This window comes from Nicotiana tabacum, chromosome 11 (assembly GCF_000715075.1).
Source record: "Nicotiana tabacum cultivar K326 chromosome 11, ASM71507v2, whole genome shotgun sequence".
Classification (NCBI taxonomy): domain Eukaryota; kingdom Viridiplantae; phylum Streptophyta; class Magnoliopsida; order Solanales; family Solanaceae; genus Nicotiana; species Nicotiana tabacum.
In genome coordinates, this window is record NC_134090.1 from 179369469 (window position 1) to 179386191 (window position 16723).

The following is a 16723-nucleotide window of genomic DNA, read 5'->3' on the forward strand; positions in this document are numbered from 1 at the left end:
TGATCGAAGCTGCCACTTTATTCTAGGATAGTGAAATAGTTGTATTTCGTTTCGGTGATATAGAAATGATATCGCTTCTAGAGGAAATTGGAGGGATTGTGGGATTGACTTGGGATAGTCCCGTACTATTGGTTCTAGAAAACCGTATGGGCAGGGGATTTTTGAAGATGATGGGGCTGAAGAAGAATGTCGACCTAGTGTGCTTAAAAGAATCTTACATACCTTTTGAATACCTGTATGAGAGGTATGACCATAGCAAGTCTTTCCGTACCTACCATGATGAGATCTCCCTCACTTCTCTGGGTCATATCCACCGCAGAGTGTTTGTATTCATTGTGTGCTTTCTAGGCCTGATAGTGTTCCCAATGAAAATTGGAAGAATCCACACTAGGTTGGCCATGGTCGCCAAGACTCTGATGGAAGGGATTAATGGACAAACATATACCATAGTCCCTATGATCATAACCGGCATCTACAGGGCTATGGAACGCTGTCAAAGATGAGTCAAGTACTTCGAGGATTGTAATTTATTGCTGCAGTTATGGTTGTTGGAACATTTCCAAAAGGGTCACTATCGCCAATAATTTCCGCGAAGGGCTTGGAATGATCATATTACCTTCCATCACCCTAAGCAAATGACTTACATTCCAGATAGATTTGCTCAGCCGGAAAACGCCAAAGAATGGGTAGAGTTCTTCGACAATCTGACAGAGGAACAGGTGCAGTGGATGTTTGAATGGTTCCCAATAGACGAGTTTATTATCAGGTCCAGGGATGCTCCGCACTTGGTGCTGATCGGGTTGAGAGGGATATAACCATATGTCCCTATGCGAGTTATGAGGCAGGCAGGTAGAAAACAGGTTGTACCAAGGGTTGTCAAGATGAGTCATTTCAGGGCAGACTTTCAAGATGATGATGTCCCTTACAAGTGCCAAGCTCAGCACATGTGGCACTGCAAAATCATTATAGAGAAGAACACTGTTGACCCAGACAGGTACCATGCAGGGTGCGAGCCTCTCTACACAGCATGGTTGGAGGACAATCTGAAAGGAATGGTGACACCAGGGGCTGGTCGAGGGAACAGAATCATAGATGAGGAAGCTGAAGCTCAAGTCAAATACAATAGGTTGCGTAAGAGGGTCCACGACTTCGAGAATGAGCACCTGGAAATACATGAGAGGAATGGGAGGTTGATCGAGGAGTGGAAAGAGATGGAAATCACTTCCAACAGGAAACTGGAATATCTTGAGCGAGGAATAGTGGAGCTAGAAGGAAGGTCATAAAGAGGATTGAAAATTGCCAGAACGCTGAATGAGCTGAAGGAGGACATTTGGCCAGAGCCTACTTACTGTTGGGGCTGCGCGAGCTGGGGGATCTATATGATGGAGTCCGAAAGATTGAATCTGGGGAAGGTCCTTCTGGGACCAAATAGGCTAGATTTATTTGCTTTTTCCTAAAATGTAATAAGGCCAAGTGCCAGTAGTGACTTATTTTATTATTATCTTAGTGTCATTTTGGGATTTGTCTATTTTTATATTATGAAATGAAGCATTTATTGGCATTTAAAGTTCTCCGAATTTATTTGTCACTAGGCCTACCTCGGGCAAAACGAGGTTCCCAAAGTAGGACACGAGTTTATATTTCCGCGATATGTGTTTAAATACTGCAAATATTTCAGGATCCTCACGAGTTGTTACCTTTTTTTGTTTTGTCTTTATTTTGATTATTCTCATCCCCTTAGGTTGGTTCACTTATACTGGACTCATTAGCATATCATACCAGATCTAGAGGCCCTCCACCACCTCCTCCTCCTCCAAGCAACACAAACAACAAAGGAAAGACAAAAATGGATGACTTAAGTGGCATCCGAAAGGAGAATATTGAGAACGGAGAAACCTCATATGGCCGTAGTACTCCGACCCCAAATGATCTAGTCCTGAGATTGGAACAAAAGATATTGGAACTGCAAGGAGAACTCGAGCAGGTTCGCAACTTGGCAAATTTGTTGCTCACCCTGAATGTCCCCGACATCAACCAACAGAACACAAAGAACCCAATACCTCCCCAGAACACACAAAACCAACACCCACAAAATCCTCCCGCACCAAATCAATATGCAAGTCCACCCCAAAATATCAATCTATTGCCAATACCAACCCCACCACAACATCATCATCAACTAGTTCAGTACCCACCAACCATCACTTACCATACTCCCCAAAATACACCACCACTCATTCCTGATCCCCAAAACTCCACCAATGACCATCACTACATTGAAGGTCCTGACACCCATCAAAGCAACCCCATATATGTGGAAACTGTACCTCCCTCCACCCAACCAACCTCATATGCACCAGAATCTTCTGAGAAGGACCTGCTCATTAAAAACATGGCTGAAGAACTCAAGAAGTTAACAAGCCGAGTTCAAGGTGTTGAAGGTGACAGAGGAATAAAAGGTTTGAACTATGACGATCTGTGCATACAACCTGATGTCGAACTGCCATAGGGGTACAAACCTCCTAAGTTCGAAATGTTCGATGGAACAGGTGATCCCAAGGTTTATCTAAGGACCTATTATGACAAGCTTGTCGGGGTGGGGAAAGATGAAAAGATCCGGATGAAGCTCTTTATGAGGAACCTTACTGGGGATGCTTTGTCTTGGTATATCAGCCATAATCCCAAGAAATGGTCCAATTGGGTAAACATGGCATCAAATTTCATGAACCGGTTCAGGTTCAACATAGAGAATGCACTAGATGTCTTCTACATTCAGAATCTTAAAAAGAAACCTACGGAGACATTCTGTGAATACGCCACTCGTTAGAGGTCGGAAGCAGCCAAGGTCATGCCCTCTTTGGACGAAGAACAGATGAATAAATTCTTCGTCAGGGCACAGGATCCACAGTATTATGAGAGGTTGATAGTTATCGAAAATCACAAATTATCTGACATCATCAAACTCGGGGAAAGAATGGAAGAAAGAATCAAGAGTGGGATCGTAACAAACTTCGAGGCACTACAAGCCACGAATAAGGCACTACAATTAGGTGGCATATCGAAGAAGAGAGATGTTGGGGGCAGTAATGGTGACCCAGGGCCCAAAATCTCCACTTACCTATCAAACACCTCCACCCACATATCAAACTCCTCCACCCACATATCAAACACCTCCACCCACATACCAAGCATCACCGCCTACATATCAACCTTCATGTCCCAAATATTCCCAACCAGCCACTGCCCATCACACCTATAACTCTCATTCATCCCACTTCCAATCACCACCAGCTCGCCAAAATTATCCAATACCAAGACCCAACTTTGATCGCAAGCCACCTAGACAGTACACCGCCATTGCTTAGCCCATCAGCCAACTGTATGAAAGGTTAAAAGCCGCAGGTTACATCACTCCTATTCCCGCGGTGGCATTAGAAAATCTATCACAATGGGTCAATCCGAACAAAACTTATGCGTACCCTTCTAGTATGAAAGGGCACACCACTACTGAATGCCAAACATTGAAGGATAAAATCCAGACGTTAATTGACAATAAGGTCATACAAGGAAAGGAAGTTGTACCTAATGTCCGCAACAATCCCCTCCCTAATCACAGAGGTGATGGTGTACATGTGATAAAGACAAATGAAGAATGGGACCTTGAGGGGTCGATCGGGCTTATTAGAGAATGCGATGACTTTAAGGTTGCAGTCACACTTACTCCTATTGTAGTTCAGACTCAGGCACTAATTAAGGTTGAGGTAACTACATCAGTTCCATTCGAGGTGGAAGTGGCTCCGCCTGCAGCCACCCCGCTCTATTTGAAGTAGAAGTGGTCACACCTTTTACTGTGACAATATCGACTATACCCCCGTTTAATTCAAAAGTAATACCCTGGGATTATGCTGCTGAGGCTCGGCGGAAAGGGAAGGCCAAGGTAGAGGAATCTGACGCGGCACAAGGAATGACTAGAACCAAAAGAGTCTATACACCTGAACACCTGGAAGGTTCAAGTAAGGAGGCCACCACTAGGCAGCCTATCATTGAGACCGGGGTAGATGACATATGGAGGAAAGTATAGGCAAAGGAGTACTCTATTGTTGACCATCTGAACAAAGTCCCTGCGCAGATATCTATCCTGTCACTATTGCAGAATTCAGAGGCACACAAGAACGCTTTGATGAAAGTACTGAGTGAGGTTTATGTACCCAATAACATCACTGGTGGAGAAATGGCCAACATGGTTGGGCAAGTGCTAGAGAACCATAAGATTATCTTTCACGAAGATGAGCTACCGCCTTAGGGCTTGAATCACAATCGAGCATTGCATATCACAGTGCAATTTGAAGACAAGTTCACTGCCAAGGTCCTGGTTGATGGAGGTTCGAGCCTAAATATTTGTCCATTGGACACTCTAAAGAGGTTGGACAAAGGTTTCCACGAGATATAGGTAGGAAGCATGAATGCGAAGGCTTTCGATGGGTCCGAGAGGGCCACGATTGGGGAAATCAACCTTTTCTTGCTGATGGGGCCAACTTGGTTCAATGTTGAATTCCAAGTGCTTGACATACTAGCCTCATATAATCTTCTATTGGGCCGACCATGGATCCATGCTATTGGAGCCGTGCCTTCCACACTACATCAAGTCGTGAAGTTTGAATGGAACTGCCAGTAGGTAATCATTCCCATAGATGGAAGTAACCCCATTTACACCAGTCAAACCATCCCGGCCATTGGGTATATAAGAAGGCTAGGAGGGGAAACCTATCATCACATCGAACGTGTCAATGCCGTCAAGAAAAATAAGTGATGGAGTAACAAAATAGAAAGCATACTAGCATGGTCCGGATATGAACCCGGCAAAGGGTTGGGAAAGAACCTCAAAGGCATCACCAAACCAATACAGCTAAAAACTCTTGGTACCATCTTTGGGCTCGGATACCAGTATACATGCCAAAAGTATAGGAATTGGTCGCCTCCGTGGCGTGGACCGTATTACCCTCTTGAGCAACCGGTGCCACGTTTGGAACATGCTTTTCATTAGGCTGACACAATATGGGGAACTGCAGAGGAAGAATCACTAGCTGGGTTGAAGAATTTGTTCTTGGAGGATGAGGACATGGACTGTGGTGCCATAATTGAGGAGGAGGAAGAATTCCTCACTATTCAGACTGCGGAGAAAGGAGATGTTCTCAGAAACTGGACCGCCACACCATCCCGAGCCCTCTGAATCCCTGGGTAGCTTGGTAGAATTTACTTCTATAACAGTTCTAGGCATTTAAAATTTCCTGTAGTTTCATTTTAATCTTTACTTCTTTCAAAATAAATGCTCGATTCATTGAGCCGTGCTTTGTCTAGACAATTTTCAAGTTTTAATCAAATGCATTTGCTCTTTATTATTCACTACTATCTTTACACTTTTTCTTTCCATAACGTTTTTCTTACTTTTCCTGATGAACTAGTGACTGTGACATGTAATGAGGCAACGCAACATGAGAATAGTAGTTCAGAGGAAGAAGATGAGATACCCGAGGAAATCATCAAGGAGGTTGAAAATTTTAAAAATAAGCCTAAGTCCAATATGGACGAGATCGAAGCAGTAAATTTGGGGACGCCGAGACCCTCAAGGAGACCCGCATCAGCATTTACTTGTCACCAACAGAGAAGGAAGAGTACATTCGTTCCCTAAAAGAATATGAGGACATTTTCGCATGGTCATATGATGACATGACCGGTTTGAGCACTTCCATAGTGGATCACAAGTTGCCTACTAATCCCATGTGTCCGCCAGTAAAACAGAAACTCAGAAAGTTCAAACCAGACATGAGCCTGAAAATCAAGGAGGAAGTTACCAAGAAGATCAAAGCCAAAGTTCTCAAGGTGGTCGAATATCCAACCTGGTTAGCTAACATTGTGCCAGTTCCGAAGAAAAATGGGAAGGTCCGAGTATGTGTTGACTATCGGGATTTAAACGGAGCAAGTCCTAAGGACGACTTCCCACTGCCAAATATACACATCTTGAAGGATAACTGAGCAAAGCATGAACTCCAATCCTTTGTAGATCGCTTCGCGGGTTATCACCAGATTTGGATGGATGAAGAAGATATATAGAAGACAACTTTCATCACACCATGGGGTGTGTACTATTATAAGATGATGTCGTTCGGTCTGAAGAATGTTGAGGCCACTTACATGAGAGCCATGAAAACCATCTTCCATGATATGATACACAAAGAAATAGAGGTGTATGTAAACGATGTCATTATCAAATCCAAGAGGGCTGCAGATCACATAGCAGACTTGAGGAAGTTCTTCGATAGGCTAAGGTGGTACAATTTGAAATTAAACCCCGCAAACTGTGCATTCGGGGTTCTCGCAGAAAAGTTATTGGGATTCATCGTCAGTCGTTGAGGGATCGAACTGGATCCGTCTAAAGTCAAAGCTATTCAGGAGTTACCACCACCTAAGAGGACGTAATGAGCTTCCTAAGACGGCTCAACTACATCAGTCGATTCATAGCACAATCTACAATCATATGTGAACCCATCTTCAAGATGCTAAGAAAGGATGCCGAAACAAGTTGGACCGAAGATTGTCAAAAAGCTTTTGACAAAATCAAGGAGTACCTATCCATACCGCCAGTTCTAGTCCCGCCCGAACCAGGACAACCTTTGCTACTTTATCTATCTGTATTAGATGAAGCATTCAGATGTGTTTTGGGATAACATGACGAGACAGGAAGGAAGGAGTTCACACCTTATGAAGCACAATATTCTTTGCTTGAACGCACTTGCTGCGCTTTAACCTGGACAACCTAGAAATTGAGGTAGTACTTCTGTTCCTACACTACCTACCTCATATCCAGGATGGATCCTCTGAAGTATATATTTCAGAAACCCATGCCTACTGGGAAGTTGGCTAAATGGCAGATACTGCTAAGTGAGTTCGATATCGTCTATATAACTCAAAAGGCGGTCAAGGGACAAGCATTGATAGATCATTTTGTTGAAAATACGGTAGGAGGAGCATACGAGCCTTTGAAAACATATTTTCCTGATGAAGAAGTGTCGTTCGTAGGAGAAGACGTTACCGAAGCATGTGATGGTTGGAGGATGTTCTTTGATGGAGCCGCAAATTTCAAAGGAGTGGGCATTGGAGCAGTTTTGGTATAAAAACGGGTCAACATTATCCGGTATCTGCCAAACTCAGATTTCCTTGCACCAACAACATGGCAGAATATGAAGCATGCATACTAGGGCTCAACATGGCAGTCAACATGAATATTCAGGAGCTGCTGGTGATCGGTGATTCAGATTTGCTTGTGCACCAGGTACAAGGAGAATAGGCCACCAAAAATTCCAAGATATTGCCATATCTGTACCATGTGTAGGAATTGAGAAAGAGGTTTACAAAGATAGAATTGCTAAATGTGACCATAATTCAGAATGAGTTTGCCGACATATTGGCCATTTTCTCATCCATGATACAACATACAGATAAGAATTACATTGATCCCATTCCGGCGAGGATCCATAATCAGCCGACATATTGTGCTCATGTCGAGGAAGAATCAGATGGAAAGTTTTGGTTCCATGACATCAAGTAGTACTTATCGAAAGGAGAATACCCAGAGCATGCAAATCACATCCATAAATGCACATTCCGAAGATTGTCCAACCACTCCTTCCACAGTGGAGGAAACTTGTATAGAAGAACTCCTGATTTGGGTTTACTAAGATGTGTTGACGCAAAGGAAGCTTCTAAGCTACTTGATGATACGCATGCTGGGACCTGCGGTCCACACATGAATGGTTTCATCTTGGCAAAGAAGATACTCAGAGTTGGTTATTTTTGGATGAACATGGAGATGGATTGCATTCAGTATGTACGCAAATGCTTTCAATGTCAAGTGCATGCCGATATGATAAAAGTGCCGCCGAATGAGCTCAATGCAACAAGCTCACCTTGGGCATTCGTCGCCTAGGGAATGAATGTTATTGGTCCGATTGAGCCCACTACTTCAAATGGACACATGTTTATTCTAGTAGCTATTGATTACTTCACAAAATGGGCAGAGGCTGCATCTTACAAAGCTGTGACAAAGAAAGTTGTCGCAAATTTTGTCAAGGATCGTATTATTTGCCGATTAGGGGTTCCTGAGTCCATTATTACTGATAATGCCACCAATATCAATAGTGATCTGATGAAAGCTATGTGTGAAACTTTCAAAATAAAGCACAAGAATTCCACAGCCTACAGACCTCAGATGAATTGAGCCGTAAAAGCCTCCAACAAAAACATCAAGAAGATACTAAGGAAAATGGTAGAGAACCACAAACAATGGCACGAGAAGTTACCCCTTGCTCTGTTGGGGTACCGCACCACGGATCGCACATCAAACGGGACAACTCCCTACATATTGGTTTATGGTACCGAGGCTGTCATCCCAGTCGAGGTGGAGATTCCTTCTTTAAGAATCATATAGGAAGCTGAACTCAGCGATGCAAAGTTGATAAGGAGTCGCTATGAACAATTGTCCCTTATCGATGGAAAGAGGATGAACTCAACATGCCACAACCAACTTTACCAGAACAGAATGTCTAGAGCTTTCAACAAAAGGGTCAAACCAAGGCAATTTGCACCAGGTCAATTGGTGCTGAAGAAGATCTTCCCACATCAAGATGAATCCAAAGGGAAATTCTCTCCCAACTAGAAAGGTCCATACATGGTTCACAGGGTGCTAACAGGAGGATCACTTATACTTGAAGAAATGGACGGAGAAATCTGGCCAAAACCAATCAGTTCAAATGCAGTCAAGAGATACTATGCTTAGATACTTTACATTTCTCTTTTAATGTAATTGAACTACGCTTGACCTGATTCCCATTTAAGAGAGAATATGTAGGCAGCCTTATGGGTTCATTCATATCAAAATAAAATTCTCATTTCCCCCAAGATCAGAAACTTGGGCAGAATTTTGAGGAGGACCCTCAAAATTCTGGAGCAAGTCCAGCCAACGTCGTTCCATGCCAGAAAGTCAGTTAAGAAACTGGGGCAGAATTTTGAGAAGGATTCTTAAAATTCCAAAAAAGGTTCAAGCAAGGCCTATTATCCGCAACCAGTCAACGATCATCTACTAAACTGCGGCAGAATTTTGAGGAAGACCCTCAAAATTCCAATATAAGAAAGCCACAATGCCTTTGAGAGGTGTCATAGTCACTAGTTCATCAAAATTACTTGATATATCAATACGTTTCTAAAACAACTCTATTTATTTTTATCAAATATTGCATATTTTCAAAAACTCTATTTCCATAACAGTCAGGTGTCACCCAGGGGAACTCGAAAGGCTTTTAGAATGGAGCAAAGCAAAGCCAGTCGACAGGAGCACGAACCAACCTCCCCTCATAAAACTTACAATTTTCTTTGAACGCAGGCACATTTGACGTAGCGATAACATTCGCAAAATAGGTATACACAAAGATAATTCACTATCAATCAGGCCATCAAACATCAAATACATCTCCATCTAAGACATACACTACTCTTATTTGCTACTCGCTCTTTGCATGGGACTAATCCTTGTCCCCCCATATTTGCATGAGTCTAATCCTTGACTCCATACTTGCATGAGTCTAATTCCTGACTCCCTATTTGCATGAGTCTAATACTTGACTCCATGAGGCTAATCCCTGCCTCCATACTTGCATGAGGCTAATCCCTACCTCCCTATTTGCATGAGTCTAATCCTTGACTCCATACTTGCATGAGTCTAATCCCTGACTCTCTATTTGTATGAGTCTAATCCCTGACTCCACACTTGCATGAGGCTAATCCTTGCCTCCCTATTTGCATGAGTCTAATCCCTGACTCCATATTTGCATGAGGCTAATCCTTGCCTCCCTATCTGCATGAGTCTAATCCCTGACTCCCTATTTGCATGAGGCTAAACCCTGCCTCCCTATTTGTATGAGTCTAATCCCTGACTCCATATTTGCATGAGGATAATCCTTGCCTCCCTATTTGCTTGAGTCTAATCCCTGACTCCACACTTGCATGAGGATAATACTTGCCTCCCTATTTGCATGAGGCTAATCCTTGCCTCTATAATTGCATGAGGCTGATCCTTGCCTCCCCATTTGTATGAGGCTAATCATTGCCTCCATAATTGCATGAGGCTGATCCTTGTCTCCCCATTTGCATGAGGCTAATCCTTGCCTCCACACTTGCGTGAGTCTAATCCTTGACTCCATGAGGCTAATCCCTGCCTCCATACTTGCATGGGGCTAATCCCTACCTCCACATTTGTATGAGTCTAATCCTTGATTCCACACTTGCATGGGGCTAATCCATGCCTCCCCGTCTGCATGAGATTAAGCAATGTCCCTTTTTGCATGAATATTGCTCTATTTCTAAGTACTCTTTATTCACTTTTCAATCGAGCTAAGCTCTGCCCTCCATTTCACAAGACTAAGCATTGTCTTGATAACATCATGACTATTGCATATCATGGGCTGAAATATCGCCAACCTATCCAAAGGCGTCATAGTCTAAAGGCACCATCCTCATAACTGGAAGACACCATGCCATGGCCTGAGGATCCCTCAAACTTGCATATCATTATTCAAAGGCGTCATGATTCGGAGGCACCATCTTCATGGCCTGAGAACATCATTTTCATGGCCTGCGAATCCCTCACTAAATAATTCATGGCCTAGGAAATCATGGTCCAAGGACGTCATCTTTAACCGTCCGAAGACAACCGTCATGGTCCAAAGGGAATTTGCATCATGTTTAATTTTTCGCAAATACATGTTTGTAGCATCTTTTATCTGCAGGTAACCGACAAACAACCGCTATCCTAGCAGGAGCGATCTTGCTCCAGTTCCCTCTAACAATCCATGCTTTAACCGCTCACCGTAGCCGCTTCCGCATCGCGTGTCTGTTCTTGCAGTAATTTCATCGGCATATTCCGCAGATGAATCCAGAACTACACATGGCCTGATTCTTGTAAAACTAGGGATATGTAGGCAGCTCAAAGACTAGATTTCAGCCTCTGTCATTCAAAACATCCCATCCGGTCAAAATTGGCCATCATTTCTTTACCCGAAAACTTTTTCATCCTTCCCGGGTAAAGAGGGGCAGCTGTTGATACCCAATTTTTCCCTATATATTTTTAATATGCATAAATACTTTCAAAATGGCATATATATGCATATACGAGCATGCACAAGGTTCTTATAATTTTTCTATAATTGTAAAGATTTTAAATTGATTTATTTCCTTCCCTTTTACTCATAAATCCCCAATAATTATCCCTCAAATTATTTTTGTGGTGATTTAGTTATTTAATTTCTATATTTATGCCAAAATATGGTTAAAATATTTTTTATGCATTTTTATAATCGCATTTTGTATTTTTAAAGCTAAATTACATATAATTGCAATATTAGCCCTATTAATGTATAATTATATTTATATGCATAAAATCTACCTTCTATATTTTTTATATATTGAAAATCTATTTTAAATCATTTTAGTACAAGATATTACTTTATAAAAATTATTTATTATTTATTATAAATTATATAGGGATAAATTGACTGTTTAAAATATAGCTAGATTACATTTCAATTTTAGCCTTAATTTTAACCCAACCGCAGCCCAATTTCGTGTTAAATTACCTGACCCAAACCCTAAACCCACCGACCCGACCCAAAATCAATTAAATCATGGCCGTATTAATTCCTTCCTTTTTTAATCTTAAACTACCTGAACCCTATATCATTCTCCCAAACCCGCCGCCTGTATATTCTCTCATCTCCTCTCCTCTCTCAGTAACTCAACCTAACCCTAGCCCTTTTAACCGTCGACCTCTCTTCTCCGGTCTTCTCAGGTGATCTCCCATCAACTCTTAAGCCTCCAATGACTCCTCTAATGCTACGCTTGCCTTCTCTAAGGTCTTCAAGGGCCCAGGTCCATGCCAACTTGCATCTTGGGTTCGTCACTTGTCTGTTCTTGGCTACTTCAGTGTGATTTCGAGCAAAATCATGTTGTATTTGTTATGATCCTTGGGATTCTAGACAGGTTCTTTCATCTCAATATGGATTTCTTCTGAAACCCTAATTTCTTCCTAAATCTCTTAGATCTATATAGATTTATAACGATTCGAGTTTGTTTCTTTAATATTTTACACTATCCTTGGAACTCTTTTACGAGAATCGTTGATTCCAAATACTTTTCGTCTTCTTCTAAAATTAGGGTTTTGGAACTTCTTCTAAAACTTTATTTAAACTGATTTTTATGTTTAAACTTCAGTTTCTTGCATATTTCGACTGATTCTGTGAGTTTACTACCTCTTCAACTTGCCTATGTTGAAAGCCTTAAATTTTCTAGGTTTCTTCTTTTGATTTTGTGACTAGCCTGTTCTTGTTTGAGTTTTTGTGACTATCTCGCTTCGAATGTGTTTCTACTGAGTTTCTTATGCCTAACCTACATCATCTCTAGGTGCTTGTGTTCGTTTTGACTGGTCAAGACTTACCTCTTTGCTTGTTATGTTTGGTTACTCCTATCTCACTCTATTTATATGCTGAAACATTGACTCATGATTCTCTCCTTGATTAACTCTGAGCTCCTTGTTTCTTGGCTTGATTTGAAAAACTTTCCCTTTAAACTTTCGATTCTCCTGTTTTAACTTGTTTATTTGTTTATTCATGGGAACCCGTGTTACTCTCCTTAAATCAGTAATTTCGAATTCTTGATTCCATGATTTACTATATGCTGATTTTTGATTATTTCCATATTCTGCAACTTTATTTTGTTTTCTTACCTTATTTGGTTAACGGAGTATTTTATTGATTCTTCATTAGTTGTTTCCTTAATTGAACCCCTATGTACTTAACCCTAATTGTCTATTTTGTACCTTATGCTCTACTCGATTTCTTTCTTTAATCATTTTTGCCTATTACCGTTTGTTGATTAACCCTTAATTAAAGGAGTACTTGCATTGATTTGATTCTGATTAGTATTTGGTTTCATAATTACTCTGCTACTATGATTCTTGCCTTATTTTTATCTAATTTCGAACTACTATATATACACACTCTCTCATTAACACAAACATACGAACACATTGGGTTCAAAACTCTCTCTCACATAAAAAACTCTCTTCTGTTTTTTTTTCTCTGGTTACTTGCTACTGTTCTGAGTCAACTGGCTGCAAGCCAAGGCTGATTACTCTACTCTCTTGCTCCTCACTTTTTGTTTACTACCTTCTTTATTGGTATGTTCTAATTTCAATTCAAGTTCCAAAAATAATATGGTCCTTTTATTACTTCAATTCATCCTCTTTCTAGTTTGCTTTTACTTGTGGTTTTGCTGTGAAACCTGTAGTTAATATGTTTGCATGATTGGCATGTTATGCACTCCCCTTCCTTAGGATCATTATGAACATGTTACCCCTCTATATAGTCTGTCTCCATGTGATCTTGCTCTATCTGGTTTCTGGTATGAATCCCCCTTGTAAAGTAGTCTGCACTCCTAAACTTGCATGGTTCTAGGATTGATTTTAAATTATGTTGATCCTACACTGAACCCCTTAAACATTGTTGATTCTGTGACTATGTCTAATCAGTGTTTCTAAGCATGTCTGTACCAATTCCAAAGACTTCTGTTTGCTATGTGTTTACCATCATGTGCTTTACATGTCCCTAATTCCAATTTACCCCTGTGTGAAGGCTTGTGATGCTGAACCTGTTTGGTTTTGAGGTTGGTCTGTTATTTGCTGATTGACCTACTCTTTTCAAAGTTGTCTCATTGAATAACTCCTCTGTTGTTTACAAAATTATTTTCAAGTCTCTTTTCAAATTGTTTTCCAACTGAAACCTTTAAACTATGTCAAGCACTATCATTCTACTCCTAAGTTATTAGGTTTTGCCCCCTCCAGTGTGTGTACTACCTTGGGATCCTCTTGAGAACCCTCTGAACTCTGGCACACTGAGGCTGGCCCTTCCACACTACACTTGCTCAATTTGGTTACCAAGTCTAGGTGTGAGCACTGCCCGGGATCCTTGAGATCCTTAGGGAACTCTAACGCACCTAGACAATGACTGTCTATGAATTTGGGCGTTTGAGGCTATTGGAGGCTTTGGAAATCTGGGCCTATTTGTAGGCTCCCTATAGAATAACTTCTTATTTTTCTTCTCTACTTATCTAATTCATTCATATGGTATGTAATAATTTGTAAACGAATATTGGGGTAACTAGTGAAAAAGGGTGGGTAGTTACATGTTGGTGGGGTAATACGGGTAGAAACCATGCCTATAGGACTTTATATTGTTTCTATGTTTCCCTTACCACGTTAGAAATCATGCCTATAGATTTCAAGTGGTTCCATAATAGAAATCATGTTTATAGGTCTTAAAATCAACTTCACAAGTAGATGCCATGCCTATAGGATATGATCCAGTTCGACTTCTGTTATAACAAGTTTTTACATATGTTTTTTCATTTGTTATCATGCCTGCAAGTTTCTAAAATCAGTTTTAAACAACTAGATATCATGCCTATAGGGAACACCACCAGAAATCCTGCCTATAGATTTAAACCATTTTGTTTTAAATAAGTCAATCTAGTTCGCGAATAGTTCACTTCGAAACTAGTTTAATTAATGGTTTATTTTCCCTGAAACGAGTTGTTTCAAAACTACTTTAAATTCACTATTATAAAGCATGCCTATAGGGATCCAAAAGTCTGTTTTAAAATATACCCTGTTTTTACTATATAAAACGTAATTATCATTATTCCCCGTGGAGGCAAGACTATAGGGCATTTCCAAATCCAGTAACTCTAAAACTGTTTCTATTACTTAATGTCTTTTTGATTTTAACAGGTTTTTAAAAAATCAATAGGCAAACTGATAGGGCCATTACTTCTACATTTATATAATAAACTATCTAGCTTCTGTGTCTTGATATTCACTCAGACATCATGCCTTAGAATATTGTTTAACAAAAGGCCCGTATTTGTGCTTGAGTCGTTCCACCAATGTGTATTGTTTGAGAAGATAAACTTGAACCTCTAATTGCTCCCTTTTATCTTATGTGCTAAAGTCCTAATTGTTCTTGCCTGTCGCCTTTGTATTTTCACCTTTAAAACCTTAGGGGTCTGTCTAGAACTACCTATAGGTAGAGGTCCTAAAATTCCTCCAGGACCATTAAGAAGGGACGGGTAACAGAACGCAATAGAGATCGCTGACCAACACTTATTTTAATGACCACTAAGGGTACAGGAAGGGTAGATATGTGATATGATGACTACGCGCTAATGTCACGTGTAGCCCCTCATTGAGGAGTGTTTACCGGACATTGTGTGGGGTGATCCTATAGGCTAACCAACCTAGGACCCCTCCTTTCCCAAATTCCTTGTGTTTAAACCTTCCTTTTATGTATACAACTTGTTCTAAAACCTTTGTCTTATTATTTGAAGTTATACAACGTCCAACGTGCTTTATTTATAATTATTTGTTTCAAGTATTTATTTGTTAATGGACTAATTTGTAAATATAAGTTCGGTCGAGACCCACAGTTGTGGACCAAGAGGGGTGCCTAACACCTTCCCCTCGAGGTCATTTCATGCCCTGACCCTAATATCTAGCAATGCAAACCAATCCAAGATTTAATCACTCTAGGTGCCCTAATGCACCATAACCTGTTAGGTGACGACTCTTCAAATACCCAATTTCCAAAAGGAAACGAGTTATTACCCCCCATGAATGTCAAAACCCGGACTTCTCTCTATCCGCGGAGGGAAAAAAATGGGGCGCAACATTTACGTTGACACAACTCTACTCTAACAACGTTGCTGAGTATCAAGCACTAATACTTGGGCTCGAAATGGTTGTCGAAATGAAACGGTTGCAATTGCAAGTCTTTGGTGACTCTCAGTTAGTGGTCAATCATCTTTAAGGTAGTTACGAGGTCAAGAAGCCTGAACTACGCCCATATCATGATTACGAAAAACATTTAATGGGGTGGCTCGGTGATGTGACTATTCAGCATGTGCCAAGGAAAGAAAATAAGAAGGCTGATGCTTTAGCTGCTCTAGCTTCATCGTTAATCCTGCTTGATCAAGTGCAAGTTACTGTCTGCCAAAAATGGGTAGTACCGCCGCCAAATGAGGCTGAAGGCGAAGAAAATGAACTCAAGCGTCTTGTCATTGTTTCTGAAGTTGAGAAAGAAGAATGGTGACAACCCATTATCGACTACTTATGCTATGGGATACTTCCAGAAAATTTGAGGAGAAGGACTGAAATCCGTCGCCGTGCACCTCGCTTCCTTTACTACAAAGATACTCTATACAGAAGGTCATTTGAGGGAGTACTCTTGCGATGCTTGGGGGAAGAAGAAACACTCGAAGCTTTGCAAGAGGCACATTCTGGGGTATGTGGATCACGCCAGTCTGGACCAAATCTGCACTTCCATATAAAAAGGATGGGATATTATTGACCAACAATGGTAAAAGATTGCTTGGACTACGCTCAAAGATGCAAGGCTTGTCAATTCCATGCGAATTTTATTCATCAACCTCCTGAAGTGTTGCACCCGACTGTTGCATCCTGGCCGTTTGATGCTTGGGGATTGGATATTGTTGGACCACTGCCAAAGTTCTCTGGTGGGCACCTATACATCTTGGCTGCAACTGACTACTTCTCAAAATGGTTGAA